This window comes from Anolis sagrei, chromosome 2 (genome assembly GCF_037176765.1).
Source record: "Anolis sagrei isolate rAnoSag1 chromosome 2, rAnoSag1.mat, whole genome shotgun sequence".
Taxonomy (NCBI): domain Eukaryota; kingdom Metazoa; phylum Chordata; class Lepidosauria; order Squamata; family Dactyloidae; genus Anolis; species Anolis sagrei.
In genome coordinates this window covers 206,752,730-206,779,866 of record NC_090022.1, presented here as the reverse complement: position 1 = coordinate 206,779,866, position 27,137 = coordinate 206,752,730, and the positions used below count along the sequence as shown (strand labels likewise).

At 41.4% G+C, this 27,137-nt stretch overlaps 1 long non-coding RNA gene across 1 annotated transcript; it reads right to left on the bottom strand.

Moving 5' to 3' along the window:
* Nucleotides 1–15,897: 15,897 nt before the first annotated feature.
* LOC137096125 (uncharacterized) lies at nt 15,898–26,689 on the bottom strand. Its single transcript, XR_010909300.1, has 2 exons — nt 26,637–26,689; nt 15,898–17,355 (listed from the first exon to the last, which is right to left on the bottom strand). It is a non-coding gene; the product is annotated as an uncharacterized lncRNA (long non-coding RNA).
* Nucleotides 26,690–27,137: the final 448 nt, after the last annotated feature.

Genomic DNA, 27,137 nt, shown 5'->3' with positions numbered 1-27,137 from the left:
ACACAAAGTGACATGGGAGCAGGGTTTTTTGACACCCAACGTCAACTCTGTGGGGATTTATGGGAACAGTTCTGTCTTTCTTAAGCAAAGGTTTTTAGCGATTCTCTCGGGAATACTTGTAAGGATCACATTTCATTAGCTAGGTGTGTTATGTGACACAAAGCTCCAATGAGTTCAAGGAAGCTTACTAGAGCAGCAGTCTTAGGGAGCACCTACACTGTAGATTTAATACAGTTTGACACCACTTTTAACTGCCATGGCGCAATGCTATGGAATCATGTGATTTGTAGTTTGGTGTGGCACCAGCATTCTTTGACAGAGAAAGCTAAAGACCTTGTAAAACAGAAACTCCTATGATTCCATAGTATTGAACCATATCAGCTAAAGTGGCAGCAAATAATATTAATTTTACAATTTTAATCCACCACTAGTTTTAGTTTTCTATGCATGTTAATTTGGAAGCAATCCTGTGGTGTTCAGTTGTGCTCAGCCCGAGCACAGGATTGCATCTTAAATCAAATCAAATCTCTTAAAAAGTAGTATTAGAAGAAAGCAGTAAAATAGTGGCATAAACTCAAATGCACCTTCCTAATGCCACAATCCCTTAATACAGATCCTTGTGTTGTGGTGACCCCTCAACCATAACATTATTTTTGTTGCTACTTCACAACTGTGAATTTGCTGCTGTTATGAATCACAATGTAAATATTTGATATGCAGGATGCATTCTCATTCACTGGACCAAATTTGGCACAAATACTTGAAATGCCCAAATTTGAATACTGGTGGGGGGGGGGGAGTATTTATTTTGTCAATTGGTAGTTGTAGTTTCTGGGATTTATAGTTCACCTACGATCAAAGAGCATTCTGAACTCCACCAATGCTAGAATTGAACCAAACTTGGTACATAGAACTCCCATGACCAACAGAAGGGCTTGGTGGGCATTGATCTTGAGTTTGGGAGTTGTAGTTCAACTCCCAAACTGTGGACTCAAACAGTGATGGATCTGGACCAAACTTGGCATGAATACTCAATATGCCCAAATGTGAACACTGGTGGAGTTTGGGGGAAAATAGACCTTGACATTTGGGAGTTGTAGTTGCTTGGATTTATAGTTTACCTACAATCAAAGAGCATTCTGAACCCCACCAACGATAGAATTGGGCCAGACCTCTGTCACTCCTTATGAAATCTTTTGATCAGGAGCACAAATAGCCAAACAAATATTACAGGGGTGTCAACTCTCTTTTAATGCTATCCAAAACAAACAAATATTTTTGGTTGGACTTACACTTTAAACCTGTTCTGACTTACATACAAATTCAACTTAAGAACAAACCTACAGAACCTATCTTGTTCGTCACCTGGGAACTGTCTGTATTTCAGACTCATTGATAAATCCCAGACTGAAATTCTACAGGCAGACTGAGTTGGCAATTGTGTCTTTTCTGAACTTGGAGGACAGTGTTGTTGCCAGAAGCATTAAAGCATGTCACTTGCACACAATCATGTGGGTGTTGCAGAAAGGGAAGTGTGAATGGAGAAACCTGGCCGGGGCTGGGGGAGGCGGCACACAGCTGGTCATATTGTGGCCAGTGAGTCAGCAGCTAGACCCAGGTTTGTGAATTGACTAGGAAAAACAACACCTTGGCTGGCTCGCTCTTCTGCTTTTAACAGCTTGATCTATAGAAATAATCATCCTTTCCCACAGCCAGATGAGAAGCACTGCAGTCTGCTAATCTTTGCAGACAAACCTGCGGCAGAGTAATAAGGCCAAGGGAAAAATAAAAAGAGGCAATTGGGTTGAGAGCAAGCACAACACCGCAGAAAGTCAGAGGGAGAGAAAGAAATCGTCCTCCAAATAGGTAATCAAAGACATATTAGCAAAAGAGTGACTACCATATATAAAGTTTAGATATTTTAGTGAAAAAGTCAACCTCCAAAACCCAAGTTGATTTATCCATAAGTCAACGTGAGTACTGTACTTTAACTCCTATTTTAAAAATAAGACTATTCCCTTTGAGAGGCAAGAACGTAGTCCATCCTGGGAGTACCTAGGAGAATCATCACATCTATCTACTCTCTCCTCTATGATGGCAATTTGGGCCTTTTTGAATCCTCGGGTGAAGAAATGATGGTGGCCGATAGAGACGGAGGGCATTGCTTCTTTTCCCTCTCTACAGATGACCATCTAGTTATCTGCAGTCATACCGGAATCCTTCATTTTTGCCCCCAAACCTATGAGATCAACTTATTCATGAGTATATATGGTAATATTGTAAGACGCATGGGTAGGGAGACACAGAAACCCCTAGGCAATGCAACATAACAGAGTATCACATTCTATAATATCACATGTAAGCAAATGACAACTACCGTATTTTCCGGTGTAGTAGATGACTGGGAGTATAAGACGACCCCCAACGTTTCCGACTAAAATAGGATATACTCGCCATATAAGACCACTCCTCTTTTTTGTAGTAGATTGAGAGAGCTTTCTTCTCTCCGGGCTTGAAGGTTGTCTTCTGCTGGAGGCTCATGGCGAGGGAAAACCAGCATAGGCCTGTGGTGGTGACAGGGGCAACCCAGCAGTCTCCATGGCAATGCAGCTTGCTGCTCCTCCTCCCTGCACCCTCCCTCCCTCTTTCCTTCCTACCTTTCCTCCTCCTCCTCCTTCTCCTCCTGCCACAACTGAGGAGGAGGAGAGCTTTCTTCACTCCAGGGTTGAGGGTCCTCTTCTGCCGGAGACTCATGGCGAGGCAGAGCCACTAGGCTGGTGGCGGGACAGCCCAGTGGTCTCCATGGCAATGCGGCTTGCCGCTCCTCCTCCCCACGTGCTCCCTCCCTCTGCTCTCCTCCCCCTCCCCTCCCCTTCCCTCTTCCTCCTTCTCCTCCTCAGGTCATGTTGCTCAGGACGCCAAGGGTGGAGGAGGCAGACAGCTGCCCTCCCGCTGGAGCAGGGCACTCGAAGTAGCTACTGCTGTTGCATCCCTCCGGCACTGCTTGGCATCTCTGTTGGGCTTCAGTCTCCCTGAGACGCTCCTCCACTTCATACCCGCCTCGGTGGAGGAGGAGGAGGAGCCGTGAGGGAGCCACTGGGTGACAGAGAGGAGGAAGAGGAGAAGCTACCTGGAAGACTTGAGGCTTTTGCTTGGCACCTTTGCCGAAATAAGCACTCACCCTTTAAGCAACATTTACTCATCCCTTCCAAAATATTTAACATAATAAGTTTTAGTTGTAGTTTGTTGAGGCACAGAAACCTAAAAGGCACGTGAAACAGCAATTGTCGTGATTCTAAAGCAGGTAAAATGGTGTCAAACTACATTAATCCTATAGTGTTGATGAATTTTGGAGATGCTGCAGCAGTTTGCTTTCCCCAGAATCTACTAGGGAAGGCAGGATGCTGTTTCTTCTTGTCTGCCCTTTTGAGTAAACGAAGTACAAATTGCCTTTTGAATTCTGTTTGCAGTAATTGGAGCAAGCTCAGGACAAAGGGGGAAAGTGGAAACAAGGGAAAGAAACTGGGACATTTAAAAGGCAGTTGAAAAAGTGGGATGACAGAGGGTTAATTGGGACTTTCCCTGCCAAACTTGGACAGTTGGAAGATACCTTGCTGATCTAACTACTGTACCAAAGTTGTCATGGAGATATCTTTAGCTGCATCTTTGCTGTTACAGCAGCCTCCACAATCAAGCTGTGATTGCTGTCATAGGCGTGCATAGATTAGCATATGTATTTTCCCATGTCTTTCATTGGAATGTAAAGCCCACGCAGAGGCTTAAAATTACATCTGATTACTACAAATTGGCTGTACCAATTACACTGTTCCCAATCACTGTGGCTACAATATATATGTGCATAAGAGTCTGCAGTTTTGGAAGAGAAAGGAGGGGAATTTTTTTCCCTCTCCCGCCAACACTCCCTTCAGTATTTTCCTTCTGTAGCTTATCACCGAGCTAGCTCACTTCTGTTTGCAGGTTCAGCAGAACAAGCATTGGGAAAAGAAAGAAAACTGCTGCCCAGAAAAAAAAATTGTTCCTGTAGGTTCTGGCAGCATTTGACAGAGCACATTGTTTCGCTTGTGTGGAAAACTTGGGATTGGAACAGAAGCCATGTGTAATATAAAACCCAGAGAGATTATTCAGCCTCTGAAGGAAAAAAATGCAGTCAGCAAAGACTCCCTTCCTTGTTTCACCTGGATTGTTATGTCCTTCAAACCCACACAATGGCATTGCATAACACAAGGTTCACCAAATCAAATTGTTATATTTGCCACACAAGGGGAAAGTCTTTGCTCTCGCCTTTATAAACATGCCTGCCATGTCAGCCTCTGCTGAATCAGCAGCTCCGGCAGCCAGGTAACCATGGAAGAGAGGATGTCTCAAAGGTCTTACTTACTGTGTATACATTTCTGCTCTCATCATATCAGGACACACGGCTAGCCCCAAATGTTGTTGTTGTTGCTACTGTTATTGTTGTTTATTTCTATCCCGTTTTTCTCCCAGATCGGGACTCAAAAAGGTGCACAACATATAAACAAAAGAAAAATTTGTTTTTATCCGTTCAGTCACTTCCTACTCTTTGTGACCTCAAGAACCAGCCCACGCCAGAGTTCCCTGTCACTGGGGCCAGCCCCAGCTCCTTCAAGGTCAAGCTAGTCACTTCAAGGATACCATCCATTCATCTTGCCCTTGGTCGGCCCCTCTTCCAGGAAGCAAGGAGCAAAACGTCACCATTCTCACCCACCCACAAACTTGTGACCTAACTCCACATACAAAAGCTTAACCAGACATTGAAGAACTTTGGCCCCAGGTCAAAACCCTGAGGTATTCCACCTGAGACTTCCATCCAATTCAAAGTGCTGGTCTTGGCCTATAAACTGCAAGTCACTTTCTAGTGTGCAAGTTGCTTTCTGGTGAGAGAATTGACCGTCTGCAAGGACGTTGCCCAGGGATGCCCAGATGTTTGATATTTTACCATCCTTGTGGGAGGCTTCTCTTATGTCCCCGCAAGGGGAGCTGGAGCTGACAGAGGAAGCTCATCCACACTCTCCCTAGATTTGAACCTCCAACCTGTCAGTCTTCAGTCCGGCATAAGGGTTTAACCTACAGTGCCACCGGGAGCTCCAACACAGCCAATGCAGGCAGTACTTTGAACTCAGTTTTCCAACTAATTACACTTTGTAACACAACTTTTGTTCCTGGGTTATAAATGTTTTTTTCCTAATTGGTCCATCATAAAAACATAGAAAAGGTTAATGAACTTGCAAAAAATGTAGTTTTTGCAGGACATCTTGCAGCTATAGTTTTTCAATGAATATCTCCTCGAATCTCAAGCAATTCAACATAGTTTGTGGCAGCCGCAAAAATGAAGTATCTGGAATATAAGAACTACATTCAAAGTAAGTACACAGGAAATAATACTTCCAAACCAGGAACAGATTTTTTTTTCAAATTTTGTTACATAGTGTATGAATCTTTCTGATAGTGTTTCCATCTACTTCATATAAAAACCACTTTGCAAATCAAAATATCATGGGAGACCTTATCAAATCCAGATAAATAGCATCCACAGCATTTCTGCTAAACTGCTGATAATAAAAAAAGGTATAAGGTTAGTTTGGCAGGATTTGTTCTTGTCTCTTAAGAGCTAGCTGCAGCATATGTTTGACATTCTCTGGGTTGTATTATATTGTCATCAGGATACTTGCAGACACACTCCTCTTTAATTTGGTCCTCTGGCACCTCTCATTCCCCAAGATTTGTTGAAAACAATGATATGAGATTCTTTGAGTATGTCAGCAAGTTCCTTCAATACTCTGTCATGCCGTTTATCCAGCCCTGCAGATTTAACTCATTTAGGTTAACTAGGTGATTCCTGACTAACTCCTTATCCATCTTAATTTGCAATCTGAATTCCTTGCCAAGGTTTCTGCTGATGTATGGAAGCACACAGTTCTTTAGGGGAAAGTGAAGCAAAGTAAACACAAAGCAGTTCTATCTTTTCATTATAATCATTTACCATTCTACCATCCTTGCTGAGAATTGGGTTCTGGCATAGACTTCATTGTTCTCTTGATTCAAAAATATTTGAAAATGCTTTAGATTTCTAGACATCAATGCACAGATTTTTGGGAAATAAGATGAAGTCCTAGTGCAGGAAGATGAATATGACTTTATAACAGAGCCTTGGCAAGATGACTCTCATGATAGAGCTATAACCACTGAAGGACATAATCTGTTCAAAAAGAATAGAAGGGGAAGAAATGAAGAGGGAAGCATGATATGGCCATCACTCATTACACCACCAAAAAACAGCGGATGAGACTTAAAAAGCCAAAAAAGCAAAAAGATGCTACAGAGCATGCACAAAAACGACTCCCCCTGGCAAACAAAACACACAACAGTATATCCACACACTCTTCTGGACTACAGCTCCCAGCATCCCCTAGACCAGGCCCTTTAGGAGAGGAGGATGATCCAAATGCTCTGCTTCCAAGCTGCAAGCTTTCTTCTCCTTTGATTTCTTTGAGAGCAGCCCAATCCCTGCATATTTCCAATTTCCTACTCCTGGGCTGCAACTCCCAGCAATCCTCCAGATAGATAGATTAGATAGAGATAGACAGTAGGTAGGTAGATCAATCAGGAGGACTGCTGGGAGTTGAAGTCCAAGAATAGGTAGAAAAGGAAGAAAGGGGAGAAAGAGAAAGGGAAAGAAAAGTTGGGGGCGATGGAAGAGAAGAAGAACGGAAGGAAGGAAGGAGGGAAAGAAAGAAAGAAAAAAGGGAAGGAAGGTCAGAAAGAGGAATGGAAGGAAGGAAGGAGAGAAAGAAGAGGGAGAGAAGGTTGGCCACAGCAACGAGTGGCAGGCCCTCCCACTGGTTTTCTAGAGCTATAGCTCCCTTTAGCCACAAATATATTTGTGTGTGTGCGTGCACGCGCATGCTTCAGCCACATCCTGGGAATATTTTCTCACTATCCATGGAGTCAATATTGAACAAGCGATGGAGACATTGGTTTCGTAATTGTTTGAATAAGAAGTACAAAGTCTTAATCTATGGCATCTAATCACACAAAAATACAAGGGAGGGGGAAGCAGGCAGTTAGGAAAAAATAAGACTAAGGGAAACTGCCCCAACGATAAATCAGATAAGAAAGAGAAAGCAAAACTGGCACATTGTTTTGTATTTAAAGAAATAATGATCTGGCAGCACAATTATGGAATTCATTAAAGTGGCTAACAGGGTAATCCAATGTCTATTTTGCAGCAAGCAATGCTATTTTAAGAAAAAGTTGTGGGGCCTAGTGTCTGAGTCAGTAACGATAATTGGGTATACACAATTAAGCAATCCAAATGTAAAAGAAGCTTTCACTCACAAACCATTTAAATAAGAAAATGGACGCCCAGGAGCAGTGTTTTTAAAAATGCCCTGGACTAAAGGCCAATGGAATTAATTAAAGTAAATGGGCATAGGACTGGCCTTGGAAACTTCAAAGGCAGAATCAACGGGGCAGGGAGAAATAAACAAGGAAAGAGACAGAAATACATTATTCTGATTTGGCATACTTGTTAAAAGATTTGGATGTGTGTAAATGCAAATTTAGAAATAATAAAGATCGGTTACTGAGAAATGCAATATATCTTCCCTCAGTGGGAAATCCTGTGGCCACGATCTTTGTGTCTTCGCTGACTGCTGTTCTAGTGTTTAGTGCTGAAAGGTTGGAAATGACAACCTTGGGTTGTTGCAAGTTTTTCAGGCTGTATGACCATGTTCTAGAAGCATTTTCTCCTGATGTTTCACCTGCATCTGTGGCAAGCATCTTCAGATGTTGTGGGGTTTGTTGGAAATTAGGAACATCCTCCTTCAAGCCTTCTCTAGTAATGTTTTCCTATGATCCGGTTGCTTACTGTTTCCTGTATCTATGTTCTGGTGTGCAGCTTCTTTTACTCTATGGCTCCTGAGAAGTTATAAAAGGGACTGCAGACCACATGCTCTCTGTAATAAAATTATTATTTAAAATTCGACTTAATCTTTGGAGGCTGCAGAGACTTTGCCACCAATACACAATATTCTGAGGAATCTTTAATGTGAAAACTGGCTACCACCCAATTTAAAAAGAGATTTTCAGTTATTGTTTGACCAGAGCTTTAAAGTAAGCTGGAATGTGCTGAATTCACACTCAGGGCTCAAAATACTGAGGTGAATAACATGGAGATTCTTTTAAGTAGTCGCTGCCACCAATCTGGGAACTCTGTCTCCCTAATCTGCTATGGAACTTCTTCACACAGAGGCACTCTGAGACAGTTGTTGATTAACAAAGAACAAAATTGTTTATTTGTGTAGTTTTCAAAAACACTAAAGCTCTACTGTTTTTATGCACTGGCAAATCTCTGTTTTCCTAACAGATCAGAGATAACAGGTTATTCAGTCTAACAACGGAAACCATTGCCTTGCATAATTATATTTGGTTGTATACCACATGAGACGATTCTACTCTAAAGGGTTTTTGGCTCTACTCTGAAAGTTCATGCTTGTCTAAAAATTTTTTATTTATTTATTTACAACATTTCTACCCCGCCCTTCTCAACCTCCGAGAGGGGACTCAGAGCGGCTAACACTGGCAACAATTTGATGCTGCAATATCACAATATAACAATAATATAAAACTGAAATACACAATAGATTAAAAACAATAACATTAATCATACAGTCATATAGCCATTTCCATTATCATAACAATCATATGGTCCAGTTCAATGTCCAAATATCGCTGGGGAGCGAATTCCACAAGCAGGGGGCCACCATCGAGAAGGCCCTGTCCCTCGTTCCCATCAGACGCATTTGCGAGGCCACTGGAACCGAGAGCAGGGCCTCCCCTGTGGATCTTAAACTACAAGGCGGAACGTAGAGGGAGATACAAGTAACAAGTAAGCCAGACCGGAGCCGTATAGGGCTTTATAGGCCAAGACCAGCACTTTGAATTGTGTTATGATCTCTAAAAGGTGTTCTCCAAAAATGTATTATGAAGGCTTTCATGGCCAGAATCACTGGGTTGTTGTGAGTTTTCTAGGCTGTATGGCCATGTTCCAGAAGCATTCTCTCCTGACGTTTCGCCTGCATCTATGGCAGGTATCCACAGAGGTAGTAAGGTGTGTTGAAAATTAGAAAAATGGGGTTTATATATTTATGGAATGTCCATGGTGGGAGAAAGAACTCTTGTCTGTAACATTCACACCTACCTCAAACAGACAAGAGTTCTTTCTCCCACTCTGGACATTCCACAGCCCAGAAAACTCACAACAACTCACTGTTCTTGACTTTTTGCCTTTTACCTTCCTTAGAAGATGGGGTTTAATAAGTTAGTGCGCTCCAAGACCTTTTCTATCTAGAATGTATTTCTTTTACTTCAATAAATATTTCTGAACTTAAAGTTCTGACTCTGCAATCCTGTGCCATCCTAAGATATAGAAGCTTATCCCAGCTCATCACATGTGAGTTTCTGCTGGTTATGAAGTTTGCTTCTGGTATTCTGCTATATTTATGATAGAATCACCCCAACTGAGGGTTATTCTTTTAACCTAACAGCTCAGATTCCCCAACACTCTGGAGTATCCCTTAACTTTACTTACTAGAGTAAAGTTGGGGGAAAGGCAAAGAATTTGGGATATTTACTCGAAGCTGCCACACATTATGTAAGTGCTTCTATATCTGGAGCCCATCTAGCCATACCTTGGTGTTTTGCAAAGGTGAAGTATACTTTTGAATGCTAAATCTTGTTTTTGGCTGCAGGGCTTGCACAAGCAGAAACTTTAGCAAAACAGAAGTCAATGGTCTTGCAAACAGTAAGAAAATGCATAATCAACAAAGGAATCCATATAAGTGCCAGGAATTACTTGTAAGTTGTGCAGTTACCTTTGCCTTGCTCTGAGAGAATGTGACTTGCCCAAGGTCACCCAGTGGATTTCCATGGCTAAGTGGAAATTCAAACCCTCAAGTCAAGAATTGTAGTCCAACACTGAAGTCATTACATCATGCTGGCTATGTGTAATAAATGAAGCCAAGGCTTAAATATAGTGGAAGGAAAAATGCAAGTATTAATGTGCTGAGTGTGCAGAATTAAAATACAAATTAATTTGCAAAATTGTAATAGTCTCCAGAAGGATTTGAGGAAATGGGATATTGGAACTTGAACTGGCAGGGAACAAAAAAAATGACTATTTAAAGGGTCAATTCGTTAATGCAGAACCCGAGAGTGAACGCCATCCAACTAATGGGCAGTAAAAATAGCTCATGTCAGTTGGAAGCAATGCCTTATGGAAGAAACAACTGTTATATCTATTGAATTTTTTAGTGTTGATTTGGTACATTTCCTATGAAATCCATATAAAGTCCATAAATAGTAATAATCAATTTGTTGTCGAAGGCATCCAAGGCCGGAATCACTGGGTCGCTGTGAGTTTTCTGGGCTGTATCGCCATGTTCCAGAAGCATTATATCCTGACATTTCACCGACATCTGTGGCAGACATCCTCAGAGGTTGTGAGGTCTGTTGGAAACTAGGCAAATGAGGTTTATATATCTGTGGAATGCCCAAGGTGGGAGAACTACTGAACGCATAGGGAAGCTGATGAAGTTTCCCTAAGCGGTCAATGGTTCCCCTTCAAACTATCTACAGACACACTAAGAAAATTCAACAAATGCTACATTAAGCAAAGGATCCTCTCACCTCTACAGGAGTCTACCGTATACCATGCAGCTGTGGACAAGTCGACATAGAGATCACCAAACGCAGCCATGCCCAAACACAAATCAAGGAACATGAGAGGCACTGCAGACTAACTCAACCAGAGAAATCAGCCATAGCAGAGCACCTGATGAACCAACCTGGACACAGCATATTATTTGAGAACACAGAAATGCTGGACCACTTTAACAACCACCATGTCAGACTACACAGAGAACCCATTGAAAACCACAAGCATGTGCACAATTTCAACAGAAAGGAGGAAACCATGAAAATGAACAAAATCTGGCTACCGGTGTATTAAAAACTCTAAAATCAGGACAGTAAACAAAGAGCAACACTCAAACAACAGGAATTCCTGACAATCTAACCAGCTAACACCTCCCAACACAGGATTTCCTCAGGCAGTAACCAGCCAGGCTTTGAAGCTGCAAGGCCATTCAATACCAATCAATGTGGCCAATTGCAACATCTACTCTTGCTTTTAACAGACAAGGGTTCTTTCTCCCACCCTGGACATTCCACAGATATATAAACCCCACTTGCCTAATTTCCAACAGACCCCTCAACCTCTGAGGATGCCTCCCATAGATAGGGTCGAAACGTCAGGAGAGAATGCTTCTGGAACAAGGCCATATAGCCCCAAAAACTCACAGCAACTCAATAATCAGTTTGTGAGCTTTCCTTGGGAAAGTTTAGATTAAAGGAAAAGTGGCTTGCCAATATGATTTTGTATGTAGTTTATAAGCGCTTTTTAGCCTTTGGCCCATTTTGCTTCCAATTTTCTTTTGTGAGTTTTGTACTTTTCCAAGGTCAGCCAATGGTGATTAACTAATTGGAAACTGAAAATGACAAATTCTCAATTTTTTTAAACATAAATAATCATTTATTCTTTTAAAGAATTACAACTTTTTTTCAAAAGAATTCAAAATGTCAACCAAAATGTAAAAATGGAAACATTATAAAATACCAACAGTATTAAAATTTAACTGGCAAGCAGTGGAAAATAAACAAAGAAAATCCCAAACCCATCTCAGCAGAATCCCTAGGTTCAATATATAACTATATACACACACAAACACACACACATACACACACACACAACTGCTAACCATGCCTAAAACCCCTTGTAAAAGCTATGATATAGTAAAAACAGAATGAACGAGAAACAATAGGCAGTTGAGAACACCTATGTTGTCAAGCAATTTAGAATGGCTGTGGATTAGACCCAAGCCATTGTGGGTAGCCTGGTGAGAAAAGAGAAGGCAATATTCCAAAACAAATCTCACCAAGTTGAAGAGAAAGCCACCGAGATGTTTATTTCATTCCAGCTGGAAAAGATGACGATTGCAGTAATTCTGCCAAACAAATTGACATGCCTGCTAGGCAGGTAAATACAGAATATATAGATTTCAGATTCAAAAGTTTCCATGCCCACGCCCTGAGCCAGCTTCGTTGTGATTGGCTGTGACGTCAGCAAGCCAGCAGGAGAGCCAATGGCGGCCTGAGCCCTGCTTTGGCCTCTCAGCCAATGGGGTGGAAGGGAGGCGGGCAACAGAAAAACAATGAAGAAATGTATTGTCGAAGGCTTTCGTGGCCAGAATCACTGGGTTGTTGTAGGTTTTTTTCGGGCTAATGCCTCTAGACCATGGCCATATAGCCCGAAAAAACCTAAAACAACCCAATGAAGTAATGTCTAGTTGACTGGATTAAGATTACCAGGGTGTTTGCTAAATGGCGGAGCGAAATCCTTTTAGGTTCTCCAGCCTAGCCTAGCTTATGGTTTTGGTCCTTTGTTTCAACATTGTGGTCCTTTGTCCTTACAGTCCTGCGATATGGGTTTCATTGATGAAGCGGAGATTGGTTTCAGAGATTGGGACATGACACATCAGGAGAGGTGGTGACAAATTCCCGGTTCCTCGCAGATGGGGAGATGTCCTTTGTGTTGAGTGATTCAGTATGTCCATAGACTCCCATTATCCTGGATGGCCTAGCTGTTGGGGTCCTCCGGGTCCAGGAAAAGGGGGCCATTTACTGATTGTCCATGCAAATGGTCCTGGTTAAGTCCTTTGTCTAGGGGATTATTGGCTCAGAAAGTTTGGAAACTCCAAGAGCCATGAGTTGCTGGTTCATGAAAAGGTCGCTTTGCTTCATATTTTCTTATATAGACATACCTACCTACCTATCTACCTACCTACCTACATACATACAGGGACTGAGAAATGGGGCAAAGGAGCATACACAGATAAATTATATAAAGGCAAAGGGGAACCATGTGCCCCCCCCCCCACTCCAAAGTTAATACAAACACATTTGTCTCATGGTCATTTGAAGGGGCTTCAACCCTCCCTTTGCATATCCATGAGGGAATAGATGGGGACCCCAGGGTTTTTTCATTTGCCCAGGCAGGCAAGGAGCCAGCTGGGGTACACCCTGGAACTAAGGGGCGACGCAAGGAATACATGGGGTTCATGCAGGGAAGTGGGGAGAGGGGTCCCTGATACCTAAAAGTTCATAAAAGTGGAATTGAATGGCAAGGGAAAGATATAAAGCATAATGTTTCTCTTGGCTAACCTTTAGCCTAGATATGTAAATGTTTCTCAGCTCAAAAGAGAGTCCCTTTTGTTTGTGAGTCGTTGACTGAGATGGGGAACCATTAGGAGAGTCGTTAATTCTCTAGCCCAGGTGTGTCTCGGATGGAAAAAGTCAAATAACTTTTGTGGCATGGTTTTCAGTAATAAATTTGTTACCTTTTGCTATAAATATATGAAAATAGGGCATAAAACTTTGATTAAATGTAGACACTATCTAATATGGGAAGGCTCCTTGTTGTTGTTGTTAGTGTGTTTGCAAATTGACCAAGACATAACCCTTATTATCCAGTCTGATGTCCTTGGCAAAACTATGAATTCCCTGATTTTGAATTATCTTTTAGAGTCCTAAAAGGGGGGGGGGGGTCATCTCCGATATCACGCATGCAGAAGTACATCATTTTCAAACTATGTAATAGTTAAGCTGGGAGGGAAATTGTGAAGGAATAATTTAGTTTGTTTGAATCCTGAACAATTTATAGTATTGTAGAACAGGGCAAAACTGGCTGGAAGACCAATCTGTAACTCTCCTGTTGAGAAGCTAGAATTTATAATAAGATTTTGTTGCAAATCCCAGTTGGCTCTATTCAAAACTGGGATATCCAGTTGAAAAATATTGACTTTCAGGTCAGTGTTCTGTATTTCCTGGGCATCTCCCGCTTTAAGAAAAGCTCAGTCTTTTTCAACAAATTTGGTAAATAAATATAATGTATGATATCAAGAGACTTATATCTCACTGGAAGATGACACATTGGAGAGTTGTTGGAGAGTGGTCTCTGGTCAAAGTGGTCCCTTGTCAAGTGATCCCTGGCCAAAGTGGTCCCTGGTCAAGTGGTCCCTGGTCAAAAAAAGGTTGGGAATCACTGTTCTAAAGAGAGGAAGCCATAATAGATGGTGCTGCAGAAACTAAAATTCAAGACCATAGCAAAATTCTCTTTTAGATTTTAGAACAAGGTATGGCTATAGGAGAAGCCAAGATACGCGTTTCCTTCCATATTCATGGGAATGACATCCAAAACTACCAAAACTTCACATGTGGTCAAAGAGTGAAAGTGGGTTCTGACAACCACATAATATTAGCTGAATTGCAAAGACTAAATCCAAGTATAAGTTATAAATAGATGTTATAACCATTGTAGGACATGGTTTGATTCTTACGGCCCCAGCAATGGACAAAATAGGTCTCTCCAAATATTGGCTTGCAATATTTGGAGCTAATGGTGACGGATGATGGGAGCAGAATATACTACATTATGTTTCCAGATATGCTTATATCAGGCAGAAGACCTTAACAAGTGTCCTAATGGGTCACACCAAAGATCCATCTACTTCAGCATTCTACATTTTCAAGTCATGTGCCTTTGAGACAGAAAGCTACAAGCCTGTTGTGAAAGTATTACAAACAATAGTCCTCTTCTTGTTCCAAGAAAACTGGTCCTTACAATGACCAGTATTTCTGTATATACTATCAGACTGAAGCCAGATCTTCTGTGTTATTCTTCAATAAAAAGCTCTTTATGGCCTCGCGTCTCTCTTTCTGTGGGAACTGAGTTCAACATCTTGAGCTGTTATTTAAACAAAATCTGCCAGAGTGAATTAAGCAAACCACAAGATATATTGGAAAGGCACATATTTTAAGTTCATAATATGTGTCAGCCTATATAAATACGACTTGAGTGCAGGAACAGGACTGCAAACACTAGCACCTTTCTTCCCTTCTTTTCAACAAAAATCCTTCAATGTGTGTGGTAGCACCACGAGTCAGAAAAGCCATGAGCCAGTTTTGCCTCTCTCCCTGCTAGAATCTGTGAGGAAGGGGAAAGGGTATATAGGAAAGAGTATGGAAAATCTGCTTTTGTGAGACTAAGTCCTATAAAGTGTAGGAATCTTTAAATCCTCCAGTGCCAGGTGTTGACTATAGATCTGTGGTGGGGAACCTAAAGAGGTGTTCTTATTGGAAATATTTAGGTCTTCTAATACAATTTTATAGTGAACTGTACCATATAGTTACTCTGGAGGACATAGCAATTTCCCAGAGAGTTAACATTTGGGTAATTCAATGGCTGGGACTAAAAGTTGGGTAATTCAATGGTGTTTAATCATATTTGTGGTTTTGGGGTAACTGCAATCAGATCAGGAATATATCTTCCACATATATGGGGTTGTAACATATACAGTATAGGAGCCCCAGTGGCGCAGCAAGTTAAACTGCTGAGCTGCTGAACTTGCTGACTGGAAGGCTGGTGATTCAAATCTGGGGAGTGGAGTGAGCTCCCGCTGTTAGGCCCAGCTTCTGCCAACCTAGCAGTTCGAAAACATGCAAATGTGAGTAGGTCAATAGGTACCACTTTGGGGGAAGGTAACGGCGCTCCATGCAGGCATACTGGCCACATGACCTAGGAGGTATCTATGGACAACGCCGAGATGAGCACCACCCTCCAGAGTCGGACAGAGTTTCCCCTTGACTTAATGTCAAGGGGAAATCTTTACCTTTTAACTGTGTAGAATACTAACACAAATACTAGAATAGAATACTAAAACAAATACTAAAACAAACACCTTCAATTTTGCTTGCCTTTAATTTGCAATGAGCTAAGCTGAATGAAGGGAAGCATTTAACAGGCTTAGTCTACATTGTGCAAAGAAGTGGAGAAAGTATCTGTCACTACCTATTGGAAAGAATATGCATGTATAACTGTATAGGTTGATCAAAGGGTACACAAATAGATACAAATTGCAATAATAATAATAATAATAATAATAATAATAATAATCGTTATGTATATTTGGCCCTCTCTCCCCAAGGGGACTCAGGGCGGGTTACAACAAAAGATGGCAAACATTCAGTGCAAGATTCCATACATAAATAGAAAAATAAACAATTAATTAATCCACATCCAACATAATAGACATTAAACATAAAATATATAAACAACACTTAACATCCATTTAAAATCAATATTAAAAAGTAATACAGCCAATGAAGCCAGCGAGGTCAGCAGAGTCAACAAAGCCAAAAACCAACAGAGTCAGAGTATGATGACATATTCAGAACAGGACTATTGAGTGAATATAAACTTCTACTCATCCTCCTCTCCATATGCCAGTACACAGAAATAAGTTTTTAAAAACAAACTGAGAGAAAAAACTGTTCAATACACGGTAATGTTATGTAGTAAATACTGTATTTACGAATTTAGCACCAAAACATCACAATGTATTGAAATAGCTGTGGATCCAGGCGGGAGGCAGACTGCGTTGGATAATACAGAACGTTGGATGAGTGAAGGTTCGATAAGCGAGACTCTACTGCAGTTATAAAAACAATCTAACATTGGCTGATAATAAATCATTGTTTGCAAAACTTGCTAAGCGGAGTGATATTTCTTTTTGTGGTGTGCAGGTGAAGCATTTTCTGCAGAGTCCACTGTACACACAGCATGTTGTTGTTGCTTACAGATCCATGGTATTCAGAAACCTTTTACTGTTGCCAAATTTTTCATGACCCCAACATTAAGCTAAAAGGACCCCATTTGGGATTAGGACCCACAGTGTAAGAAGCAGCGATTTAGCGCAGCCTGAATCATCAAAGAAACAACAGACAGCGGCAGAGAATCTGGCTCAGAACAGCACTAAGCAAAGAGGGAGTTTCCATCTATAAAGTGACATGTTTGTACACATGATCATTTTATAATTGTTCCTTTGAATTGAGATTGGTTTGCTCAATATTTGTCTTTAAACACTCTTGACAAGATGCAGTACACCTGTGGGAACGTTTATTTAATAAGCACGGGTTGCTCTTCATGAATAAAACAACATCCAGGGGCAACAGCGTACCAGGGACGCACACTGCATTCAAGAAGCAGAAAGCCTCCCAGGTAACAAAATGCCCAGGATCCTTAGGAGTGTCGCTTCTTATCCATATGTTCTTGTTTTGTCTTCAACAGGGGAAATGCGATGACAGAAAGCAAGACGAGACATGTCCGGAGAGACAGGGGTTTCCAAGGGCAACCACCACCTAAAAGGGGACCAAGACAAAGAGAGAAACAAAGGATCAATCAGGTGGAAGGCAGGGTAGCAAATAAAAGGAGATATGATGCTGGAAAAAGAGTGAAAACAATCTCATTCAGCAAAAGTGGGGGCTTCTTGGGCAGGGATGCACAGCAGGGATGCACAGCTAGTTGGGCAAGGGTGCACAGCATTATTTGACTTTATGAAGGCTTTCTCAGTTCCCACATGTTCCATTAATGTTAATATTTAATGACTTGATTTTAGCCTCTATTAGATAAATTCACTTCATTGTAAATATTAAGTACCAGTTCACTGATACTTATGCTTGTTAATCTGTCACACAATTGAGGCTTATCAAGAGTTGGTCATCATTTATTTTCTAGTGAGAGGTTTTATACCTCCTTCATGATAATAGCCAAGTCAGTCTCGATGCTCAGTTGTGAAGCAATGCTTTTTCTTAACAATCTGTTACCAATTGTTTGGCCATTGCTTATCTTATTTATTAAATTTGCTCTGAGATTTAGATTTTATATATCATTTTTCCTAGGCAAAAACTATCATCACAAAGCAGTTTATGGTGCTGCATTGGCATAAATACTGTTTTTGGAACAATAACAACTAGGTAATATTTATTTATTTATTTATTTGGAACATTTGTATCCCGTCCTTCTCAACCTCCAAAGAGGGACTCAGGACGGCTACCAACAGGCACTATTCAGTGCCAACACAAAGTAAAACATAGCATAAAATATTATTAACACAAATTAACCCTAAATATACATTAAAACAATTCACCAGTTCAAATCACCGACCTAAACACTCCATTGTAGTCCATTAAAAATATTATCTCTCCCACATCCAGGATTTGAGTTTTTTCCGGAAGGTTAAGAGTGAGGGGGCGAATCTGATCTCATTAGGGAGAGAGTTCCAGAGACGAGGGGCCACTGTGGAGAAGGCCCTGTGTCTTGTCCCCAACAAACGTGATTGCAATGGTGGTGAGATCGAGAGCCGGGCATCCCCGGATGATCTTAAGGTCCTTGGTGGTTCGTAAAGGGAGATATATTCAGACAGGTAAACTGGGCTGGAACTGTTTAGGGCTTTATAGGCTAAAGCCAGCACTTTGAATTGTGCTCAGAAGCAAATAGGCAGCCAGTGGATCTGGTGTAGCAAGGGAGTTGTACTCTTTCTGTACCCCACGCTGGTGAACAACCTGGACTAGCTGGAGATTCCAAACAGTCTTCAGAGGCAACTCCACATAGAGTAACATAAAAAAGCAAGATTATGGCAACCAGACTGATTGATGACTGGAAAATAGAGTGAGAAAACGTGGAGGCAGTGACAGACTTTGTATTTCTAGGCGCAAAGATTACTGCAGACGCAGACTGCAGCCAGGAAATCAGAAGACGCTTACTTCTTGGGAGGAGAGCAATGACCAATTTCAATAAAATAGTGAAGAGTAGAGACATCACGTTGGCAACAAAGATCCGCATACTTAAAGCATTGGTATTCCCCATAGTAATCTATGGATGCAAGAGCTAGGCTGAGCGAAGGAAGATAAACAATTTTGAAGTGTGGTGTTGGAGGAAAATTCTGAGAGTGCCTTGCATTGCGAGAAGATCAAACCAGTCCACACTCCAGGAAATAAAGCCTGGCTGCTCACTGGAGGGAAGGTTATAAAAGGCAAAGATGAAGTACTCTGGCCACATAATGAGAAGACAGGAAAGCTTGGAGATGATAATTTGGGGGGAAAGGAAGGAAAAAGGAAGAGGGCAAGGACAAGATGGATGGATGTTATCCTTGAAGTGACTGGCTTGACCCTGAAGGAGGGGATGGTGACAGCCAATAGAAAGCTCTGGCATGGGTAATCCATGAGGTCATGAAGAATCGGAAGCAACTGAAGGAATGAACAGCAACAAAACAACTTGGTATAACACACAATGCAATAAAAAATTTAATGCTTTGGAATGCAATGCTAATGATACCAAAAACACCAGAAACCTCCCAAAAAATCCCAAACCCTCTGAGGCTGCCCAGACACGGATCCTGCAAATAACCTTTACCCCCAGAAACCCAGTAGCAGGAGACTGCCTTTCTCACAGTTAATCTGTTCGATTTCGCCCCACTTTAGAATTTGACTGTGATGCCTAATATCACAACATGAGTATGCTTATAGCTGTGATGAAAATAGATCAAATATTTTTCTCTCTCCAAGAGCTGTTTCCTTTGCCAAAAAGGAGCATTGATGGCTATGACAGTGAAAGCCTAATCTTTATTTGGAGACGGACAAAATGGATTGTCTGAAAAATGGGGACGTGATCCCATACAACACTTTTACAAAGCCTCATGACATGTGATGTCAGTTCTGTCCCTGTAATGAGCAGTGTTTGGACACATGACTGAAATCCACTTCATGTTGATGGATGGAAGAAAGACAGATCGCCAGTGCAAATTGCTTTTGACAGTTCATCTAGTGAATTATTTCATTTTTGACAGATCATCTGGTAAGTCTCTATAACAGATGCTATTCCCCCTCAAATGCACAGCAATTCCTTTCAAATATTTTGAACTATAAGCATGGCCGGGACTGGGCATTTGGGGAACTGTGGTCCAGCAATAGAGGAAGGCTGCTACATTGGAAAGACTATAATAAATGGATATGGTGCTGTTTTCCAGGCTGTATGGCCATGTTCCAGAAGCATTCTCTCCTGACATTTTGCTCACATCTATGGCAGGCATCCTCAGAAGTTGTGAGATATGTTGGAAACTAGGTAAGTGGGGTTTATATATCTGTGGAATGTCCAGAGTGGGAGAAAGAACTTTTGCCTGTTTGAGGCAAGTGTGAATGTTGCAATTGGCCAGCTTGATGTGGGCAAAACGTCAGGAGAGAATGCTTCTGGAACATGCAATACAGCCTGGAAAACTCACAGCAACCCAGTGATTCTGGCCATGAAAACCTTCGACAACACATTGAATATGGTACACTTTGCATTTTCAGTTTTCTTTGGGTGCAAGGAAAATATTATTGTTTGCAATCCTATAAATGACCTCACTACTTCTGAGGATGCATGCCATAGATGCAGGCGAAACGTCAGGAGAGAATGTCTCTAGACCATGGCCATATAGCCAAAAAAAACCCCTACAACAACCCAGTGATTCCGGCCATGAAAGCCTTCGACGACTATATATTTGTTAGATAAACCCAGTGACAATTATTCAAAAACAGAAGACAGCACTCTCTCTTACAATGGAGCAGTTACTGAAATTTCCCAATGTTTTGTGGTGGAAATTAATAAATATAATGCAAATCAGAAAAGAGGAGTGCTATTCTTGGCAGAAAACATTTTTGGCAGAAAGGTTTGCTTGTTTATTTGTTTGCTTAGACAATTTGTTTATTGGACAATGATAAATCTTTTAATAATAACCAATACGTGTAGCCAGTGTTAAAATACAAATGAATAATTAGCAATATGTATTAATCTTGTGGTATTGGTGCCAAAGGGTCTTTCTTTTCCTTCAATGCACAATTGTATGCATGTGCCTTGGGCATTCTATGTAAACTTTATTTCTTTCACTCTCGTGCGCAAGAACGAAACATCTCAAAAGTTGAAAACATTTTAAATATTTCAAAAGGTGACATGACAGCCTTTTGTACATTTTTGAATGTTTTTATCAGTTGACAGATTTTTTTCTATCCATATTTCTTACAATTTTGCGTCAATACATTCTTTTTTACTGAAGACAAGAATATGTGCAAATCTTTACAACCCCAAGAGAGACAGTCAGGCGGACAGACACAGAATAAAACATATGTCTAAATACTGTTGATATAAATTTGTATTAATTGACCACATTTCCCATAGTGATTATGTATGTATGTATGCATGCATGCATATATATTAAACACACTACTTTTCTTCCATATGGAATCCAATGACAAGCATCCAATCGTCTGATTCCTAGTATCAGAAATATGTCTTTTTCCAAAAAACAGTTGGGCTTATTCTGTTTTTTTTCCACCATGAAGAGCTTGTTTTTGTTTTCGGTTGTTGCCGCTCTCAACAGCAAAGCTTGCTCACAGAGGTACTCATTATCTTCCCCATCTTTCGAAGTTTATGTGCAAAACATATAGAAATTTCACTGGTGAAAAATCAAGGATAAAGAAAAATATCACAGTTGTGACAATGGCCCCTTCCACACAGCTGAATAAAATCCCACATTTTCTGCTTTGAACTGGAATATATAGCAGTGTGGACTCTGATAACCCAGTTCAAAGCAGATATTGTGGGATTTTCTGCTTCGATATTCTGGGTCATATGGCTGTGTGGAAGGGCCCAATGTTTGCTTCTTTTGTTCTGTTTTTGCGGTTACTTCTGTCCTTCCCATGTGAGTTCATGGAAACCAGATTCTTTTAAAGGGGGAAGTACTGGGCACAAGTGCTGTCACTAGTGATCTGAATATTTACAATCTGGAAAGGTACCAAACCGGTACTACAAGTGTACAGAACAAGCAAAAGTTGGCCAATATAAACAGTTCTTGTTGTATGAATTCCAACTACTTGGATTTCAGTTCTCTTTATGGTTATATATTTCTGCTAAACATCAAACACCATATTTAGCATTAATACACGATTGATTGATTGATTGATTGATTGATTGAAAGAGATCCTTTTAGGGATTTTCTTTGGAGACTTGGGGTAAAGAAGCGTCTATCTTGTCCTATGAGGGAAATGAATGGCATCATTGATCAATCCATCCATTAACTGATTGATTGATCAATCCATCAATCAATCAATGGATCAGTCCATTGATTGATTGATTCATCGATTGACTGAAAGAGTGTTTTGTATTGGGAGACTCTTGTCCTATGATTCTTATTGAAGAGATAGGACAAGGGATCAATCAGTGGATCGATTGATTGGAAGAGTTTCAGAGAGGATTGAAAGAGGAAGGGGCCAAACTTTGGCTTGGCTTATTGACAAAGAGGGCTTTATGGGTATTATTTATATAAACAATTTATCCATTTGAAGTAAAATTTCAAATCTTTTCAATTTAGTATATTTATCTTAATAAAATAAAATATTGTTGAAGGCCATGAAAGCCTTCAACAATACAACTCCCCCAAAATTATCCCCTTTCAAATGAAATTATTCATAGCTTTTCTTAACTTATTTGGATTTCAGTTCTACAGACCAAAGTTAGATGCTTAATAACTAGCTATCTTGTATTTGGGTATGGTCCTGGTGATTCTTTTCCATCAACAGAAAACTTTCCCCTCTATATTTCTAGCTCTATATTTCCTGCATATGTTGGGGGGGGAAAGGTAAAGGTTGTCCCCTGACATTAAGTCCAGCTGTGTTTGACTCTGGGGTGTGGTGCTCATCTCCATTTCTAAGATGAAGAGACGGCATTGTCTGTAGACACCTCCAAGGTCATGTGGTCGGCATGACTACATGGAGCGCCGTTACCTTCCCACCAGAGCGGTACCTATTGATCTACTCACATTTACATGTTTTCGAACTGCTAGGTTGACAGAAGCTGGGGATGACAGTGAAAGCTCACCCCGCTCCCCAGATTCGAAACTGTGACCTTTCGGTCAACAAGCTCAGCAGCTCAGCACTTTAACCTATTGTGTCACTGGGGGCTCCTATGTTGGGGGGGGGGTAAATTTGGAGTTCAGTCATGTCGAAGACGAACAAGATCAGAGATTCTAAAAATTCAAAGTTTAAACTAAAAATTATATATTGTGTTCCTTTTTTCTTTAGCTCAGGTCTTCATAAAAAAGAGCAGCTGTCTCCCCAGGGTCTGGCATATCAGGCACACAAGTATCAGTTCTCCCCAGAGAGTAACAGGTGTTCAGTACCCAAGAACAGGAAATAAATACTGACCAACTTACATGAAATTTCCTAGACTCGGGAGACTCACATTACAAGTCTGGGGATAAGCCTGGTGTAGCACAGAGGCTTCCGTATGGCCCGGTCTTCTTTTTCCATTACAAAACTATACCAGTATATTCCACTTTTACGGTCATGGCATCCTATGGAATCTGGAGATTGGTAGTTTGTAGTTCAGGGAGGGATATTTAGAATGCTCACCCAAAGAGCTCTCGTGCTCCACCAAACAACAGCCATGGTACTGAAGACTGAAGACATGGTACTGAAGGACTGAAGACCAACAAGTCAGAGGTTCAAGTCCGAGAAGAGCATGGATGAGCTCCCTCTATCGGCTCCAGCTCCCCATGCGGGGGCATGAGACAAGCCTCCCACAAGGATGGTAAAACATCAAAATATCCTGGCGTCCCTTGGACAATGTCCTTGCAGGCAACCAACTGCTGCTCTGGGCCAGAGTGAAGAGAGAGGGGAACAGAAAGACAGTTCCACCTTGTGTCCTGTGCTAAGCTAATAATATAATATAATATAATATAATATAATATAATATAATATAATATAATATAATATATATACATATATTTATAATATTATAATGTAATACAATATAAAACTAATAATGCAATATTATAATTATATATTTTATATTACATGTAATATTACTAATAATATTACAATATAATGGTATAGTACAATATAGTAATATATAATACTGATATTGTGCTATGTTAATAATGTAATTTATTGTATTTATATATATCTTGTAAGCTGTTCTGAGTCCCCTTCAGGGTGAGAAGGGCGGCTTATAAATGCTGTAAATAAATAAATAAATTCTCTCACACCAGAAGCGACTTGCAGTTTCCCCAGTTGCTCCTGACACACAAAAAAGTCATGGTCGTTCAAATGGAATCATAGTTCTACAATTGTGTAGTCTGAAAGGGCCCCAATCCTCATTGGCAGATATCACAAGGTGGGGAAGACAGAACAGACAGTATCAGCAATAGGATTGGAGTCACTTCAGTGCGTTAACTCAGTGTGTCACTCCCAGGCAGGCAGCTACTCTGTAACTCCAATGAGAGGGAGCTGCCAGTAGAGGGAAAGATCCAGTCTTGGCTCCTGGAGCAACAAGAGTGGCAGGATGTGGCCCAGACCAGGCTCTCCAAGGATCCCCGTGGCCCTGCAGAAGTAGGATAGGGAGGAGATAGATGGAATAGTTGTTTATCAGAAGCCCACTCCAAAACAAACAACAGAAAGGAATAAGCAAATCAAAGCCAATTGTCCAAAATCAAGAAGTCAGATACAGGAATCCTTGAAGGTCAAGCTGGGATGTCCACAAATCAAGTTCAAAATCAGAAGCTTGAAATCAAAACAAACCAATCCAGGTGGGCTAATGCCAAGTTTCAAAGTCTAATTAGTGGAAGTCAAGCCAGAGAAGCAACAAAGGTCCCTTCTACACTGCCATATAAAACCCACATTATCTGCTTTGAACTGGATTATATGGCAATGTAGACCCATATACTCCAGTTCAAAGCAGATAATGTGGATTATCTGCTTTGATCCACATTAGATAATCCATATTATCTGCTTTGAACTGGATTATATGAGTCTACATTGCCACTAATGTGGATTATCTGCTTTGATGGAGCCCCCGCTGGCGCAGTGGATTAAACCCTCGTGCTGGCACAACTGCTGACCAGTAGATCAGCGATTCGAATCCAGGGAGAGTGGGTTGAGCTCCATCTGTCAGCTCCAGCTCCTCATGTGGGGACACGAGAGAAGCCTCCCACAGCATGGTAAAACATCAAACATGTGGGCATCCCCTGGGCAATGTCCTTGCCAAATCTCGGCCAAATCTCTCACACCAGGAGAGACTTGCAGTTTCTCACGTTGCTCCTGACATGAAAAAGAAATGATAATCTGGATTATATGGCAAAGTAGATCCAACAAAAGTCAAGCCATGAACAAATGAAAGCCAAGATCAGACATTACAGTAGTCTAAAAAACTGAAGAAATAGTGACCTTAGCCAAGCTCACAGTCCAGAGTCAGAAGAGCAGCAGAGTCAGTATTCAAGACAAGGGTAACAACAAGCTAGGGTTGGAGTCCAGAAGTGAAACACCAGGAGTTCTTGGAAACAAACCAAAGGACAGCAGAGCCAAAATCCAGAGAATAAATACAACATTGCCTGCTACCCAGAGCTCCTCCACTTTTTATCATGCGGCCTCAGCTGGTTTTTTGTTTCGTTCTGATTTCTATGTTAATCTCACAGACCTGAGATACTCTGCATGGCCTTTCTTGCATTTCAAAGGTTGGGATATGTTTCACCTCTTGCTAGCCTCTTCTGATTTACTTGTTTCAGCTTCCTTTTGAGGGGCCTGCTCAGAATGCTGGGGAGTGATTGTTACGGCTGAAGGCTCATCTTCAACAGTGGGTGAGTTATGCTGGACAGACTGCTTGGAGCTACTGACCTCCATAATAATAATAATAATAATCATCATCATCATCATCATCATCATCATCACTTTATTTTTATATCCCACCTCCATCTCCCCGAAGGGACTCGGGGCGGCTTACAAAGGGACACGCCCAACAAAACAGGTTAAAATAAGCATTGCAAAACAAGCAATATCAAACATCAATAAACATAAAATCAGACAACATTATAAAAACAATTAAAAGCTATCATGAGTGCTGGGTTTGGTTCATAATTACTATGTGCAATGAATCCTAAGTAGAGCCAGGGAAAGTGAGATAATCGGAGGGCTGGGCTAGGAGGCAAATGTCCTTAGGCTATTAAAGTGCCAGAAAGGGACCGTGTTAAAGTGCTGGATAGGTCGGGAAATTCTGTGGTGAGCTGCTTAATCAAAGGCAAAACAGAACAGCCAAGTTTTTAATTCCTTGCGGAAAATGGAGAGAGTGGGAGCCTGTCTGATCTCCCTGGGGAGGGAGTTCCAGAGCCAAGGGGCCACCACAGAGAAGGCCTTTTCCCTTGTCACCACCAACCGAGCTTGGCCTTTCCAACAACTCCTTTCCCTCATTGTTGGAACTGGCAATGGAGAAAGAGGAGAATATCACTGCTGACAAACATTGGGGCACAGCAAGAGTTCAGGGGGCCACTAAAGGACATGTGGCAACAGGTGGGAAAAAGTACTTGCCCTCCAGCATCTCCCTCCTTCCTGCTTCAACACCTCCCTTCATGGCCTTACACTGCTCTGTGCTCCCTTCTCCCCTACAGCTACTGCCTTCCCTTCCTGGTCTGGACAGCAACCCTTCCAGACCGAGAAAGAGTTGCCAGAAGGCACCAGAACCTCCACCACTGGCCACAACAGATCAACACCAGGGGTGCCCTGGCTGGGAGGCTTGAGACAGTCAGTGGACACCCTATCTCGTGTCCCACCACACTCACCGAGTGATGCCACTGAGAGCAGGTTGTTCAAGAGACTGCTGCATAAGTCTTATACAAATCCATCCCCACTCCCACACATATGTATGGACATTCCACCCACTACCCCACCCAGTCGTTACAAGGAATAGCTTTAATCAGAAGACAAAGCCGGTGTGGTGAGTCAAAGAAAAAGGATGACAGTAAGAAAAAACACAGAAAGAACATGACATCTGCTTTCATACTAACCCTGTAAAATGATCACAGCTGCAAAGCATTTCTGTGCAGCCATGAATCCTCTGTGTTACCACACACACATGCCAGAGTCCCTGATAGTATTGCAAATGTCCTGGGCTGCCATTACTGGAATACAACGAAAATAGGAGTAATGGCATTGCTATGCACTCTCTCTCCCTCTGGTTTTCTCAGCTGGCTTGCAACAGCTGAACCATCAGGGAGACTTTCTGCCAAGACACACAGGCCCCTTCTACATGGCCATAGAAAATCCAGATTATCTGCTTTGAC